The following is a 4021-nucleotide window of genomic DNA, read 5'->3' as shown; positions in this document are numbered from 1 at the left end:
CACCGGGTCCAGGACTTGAACTGCGGTCGACTATGTGGGAGTCCAGCGACATAGCCATTACGCTAACTGCTGGTTCCCTCCTCTCAGGATCTTGGGCACATACACACACATGCGCCCAGTGTGAGTTTAAGCCACCGGGTCCAGGATTCAAATCATGGTCAACTACATGGGAGTCCAGCAACATAGCCATTACACCAACTGCTGGTCCTCTCCTGGCTTTAAGTTCTAAGCAAAGGTCCTTAGCATTTCTTTATTAAAGCTAAAACTGCTTTTCTTGAAATTAAAAAATATATTTTAAAAATACCTATTTAATGACCACACTTATATTGCCTTCAGTAGGTGCTACTTTATAGTATATTCACTCTACCCACAGAGTTTCATGCCTAAAGTCAACATGAGTTCACAGATATGTATATATCAGTTGAACTTACTATTGAAAGTATTTAGACTAATTAAAATATTTTGGGAATTAATGAAATGTGGAAAAGAATAAAGCTGATTGGAAGAGGATGGGAAAGTTCATAAATAGTAGTTAGACTATTTAAGAAATTTTGTGAATCAATAAAATGTGAGGAATACAAGGAATAGAAAACAACTGTAGACACCTGAGATAATGTGAGAGGAGGGTGGGAAATGGCAGAGGGTGAGAAATAGGAGGGAAATATATATATATATATGAAACTAGAAATGGAAAATTATTGACAATACCATGTATGATTAAGCCACTATGCAGAATATTCTGGATGGGAAATCTCATTTTGTACGCTGTGATGATGCTTAGTGAATGAATGTAAATTAATTAACTTAAAAAATTTTTTAAAATCACGTCAGGATGCTTAAAAAATTTTTTTAAATCACATCAGGATGCACATAATCAAATTGCTTAGAATAAGTGATAAAATAATATAGAGAAAATCTGAAAGGCAGCTGAGAAGACAGACTAAATACAGAGGAATAATAAAGATGATAGGACATTTCTCGTAGTTAGCACATTTCTGACAGGAGACAATGGAGCAAACATTTTTAAAGTTTGAAAAAAATATTAAATCTACAGTAATTCATTACCAGCAGATATGCAGTGTAATAAATGTTGAAGGAAGTCCTTCAAGAAGAATAAAAATACCATATGAAATCTGTATCTACACAAAGGAATGCAAACTGTCAGAAATCACAATAACCTCGTGGGTAAATGACTTGTCCTTAGTATTTAAGTGTCTTTAAAAAAGTTCATCGGGAACCAGCAGTTAGCGTAATGGCTATGTCACTGGACTCCCACGTAGTCGACTGCGGTTCGTGTCCCGAACCCGGTGGCTTAAAACTCATGCCGGGCGCGTGTGCGTGCGTGCGTGCCCAAGATCCCGAGAGGAGAATGGAGGAGAAGGGATTGCGGCGTGACCATCCCTCCTGGGGGGTGATTTCTCGCTTTCTGTCTCTATGTCTCTCTCTGTCTGTCTGGCGAGCGCACGCGCCCTACAGTGAAAATCTCTCCCAAAAAAAAAAAAAAAAGTTCATCAACTGTTTAAAACAAAAAAGCCACAATGTATTGTTGAGTTCATAACATGTAAAAGTTAAATTAATGACAATAGCACAGTGGCTGAGAAGGGAGAAAAAGAAGCATGCTGTTATAAAGTTCTTACACTATATGTAGGTGGACAGATAAGTAAAACAGATGTACTCTAAATCCTAAAACAACCACTGAAATAAAACAGCAGAGTTGTAGCTAATAAAACAAAAAAGAGAGATGAAATAATTAAAAAAATACAATCCAAGAGAGAGGAAAAAGAGAATTGAAAAGGAATAAAGGGAACCAGCAGATGGTGTAATAGTTACATCGCTGGACTCCAATGTAGTTGACTGCAGTTCAAGTCCTGGTCCTGGTATCTTAAACTCATATCAGGTGTGTGTGTTTGTGCAGGCCCATGCTCCTGAGAGGAGACTGGGAAAAGGGATCGTGGTGTGGCCATCCCCCTGAGGGGGGAGGGATTTCTCATTTTCTGTCTCTCTGGTGAGCACACCCATCATGTCGCCTGGGAGAGCACCCCCCCCCTAAAACAAAAAAAAAAAAAAAAAAAAAAAAAAGGAACAAAGAACAGATGAGATAAATAGAAAACAAATAGCATGATGATAGATTTAAACTGTTATATCAAGAATCACATTAAATGTAAATAACCAAAAGCACCCAATTAAAAGAGAGATTGACAGCTTAGATAAAAAGACAAGAGTTAAGCATTCCTTATAAGAAATACACTTTAAATATAAAGACACAAAAGTAAAAGAATGGAAAAGGATGTGCCACGCTAGCACTAACATAAGGAGTAGAACTGCTGGTCATATGTTAATTTTATGTTCAACATTTTGAGATACTGCCAAACTGATTTCCAAAGTAAGCTGGATTGGTTTATTATTTTAACATGTTTAAGTAATTGTAATTTTAAATAATAGTTGAAAATGATTAATTTCACAGCTTTCTCAATATAAAGTGGCCACTCCCTGTCAAAATGACAGATATTAGGTTCCTCTCATGTGTGCTGAGGGTAGGTCCCTCATCATTTTTAATTTCTTTGTATATTTTATATGTACGCATTGTATTTAGATATCAGTACATACACATAACTTGTTCAAATTATGGCATTAAAAGCTCAAATTCAATGGCATTTAGAAAAGTATTATTACTGTTTTTAAATCACAACATCTCTATCAGGAGGGTTCATTAACCAGTAACTAACATTTGAAGCTTGCATGGCAAATCTTTAAAGCTTTTACAAGTTGCTGAATTGAGGTGACAAGGACTCCATGAGTTTCCTGAACCCTTCAGTCTTTTTTCTTTGATTCCATAAGATTCCTCTTCCTTGCAGGCCAATGCAGCAAGTCCTTAGAGAAAACTGTAATATAAATGAATATACTCAAGTAGAGAAAAGGTTTAGAGGACCCTTTTTCATCCATTTACACACAATTTCTGCTCATTGTTTGACACTCTGCTTAGGCATCCCTGCTCCCATCTTCTCAGTCACACTGTCCACCTCCCAGTTCAGATCCTGTGTCACATTTTTGCTTAAATTCTTCAATGATGTCCCATTCCTGTGGCTGTTTCTCCTGTTGTTGCCCAGAATACCTGTTTATATCTTTCTCAACACTTAGAATATGGCATTGACCTTGTTTCCTTTGTATCCATGTCACCAATAGTAATCCCACTGAGATGACTCAATTTTATTCATCTCTATGTTGCTGACCCCAAACAAAGTGCTTAATGGAAAGAGTGTACAATATAAAGAAATTAACCAGTGAGTGGCTATTCAAATAAAGACAATTTGCTTCAAGGAGACCAGATGTTTAGCAATCCCTCACAGCCAAATTGGGAAATGGTGGTTCACTGTATACAAAGACTAACAGTGGATGAAGTATACACTATATGCCTGTCACTCTGAGGAAGGTTACATATGTTAATTCATTTAAACCTAACAACTACCCTACAGAAATGTACATTAGTTACAGATATGTGCAGATAAGGAAACCAAATCCTGAGAGATTCATAACTTGCCTTGGATTACATAAAAAGTAGAAAAGCCAGGAGTTTATTGAGTTGAACCTAAATTCTGTGAAGGCAGAGGCCATGTAGGTCTTTCACCACTGCACACTCTAGTCTTAATATGCATGTAATGCAAGGGTTCAACAACTGCTGTTCAAATGAATTCAACCAGTTATACTTCACATCAGCTTAGGGGGAAAAAAGTGACTCTTTAGTCCCCAGAAGTGGCTGGCTCATCTTCCCCATAGTTTTGCCTCCACATTCCTCCCCATATTGGCTTAAGGCCCACGTTGGGATATTCAGCATTTTAGTTTGATGAAAGTGAGCTGTAAGCACATAAGTGAGAAGAAACCCAGTATGTAAAAAGAGATGATAAGGTAAACACAGGAAAGCCATTCTGTGAGATGGGAATGAAAACAAGCAGTGTGCCTTATAAGTTGATAGCTAACATTTCCTTGGGGGGGGGGGGCTTCTGTGTACCGGCCACTGTGGTTT

The sequence above is a fragment of the Tupaia chinensis genome, unplaced genomic scaffold, assembly GCF_000334495.1.
Source record: "Tupaia chinensis unplaced genomic scaffold, TupChi_1.0 Scaffold000545_1, whole genome shotgun sequence".
Classification (NCBI taxonomy): Eukaryota; Metazoa; Chordata; class Mammalia; order Scandentia; family Tupaiidae; genus Tupaia; species Tupaia belangeri.
This window is presented reverse-complemented; position numbering follows the sequence as displayed.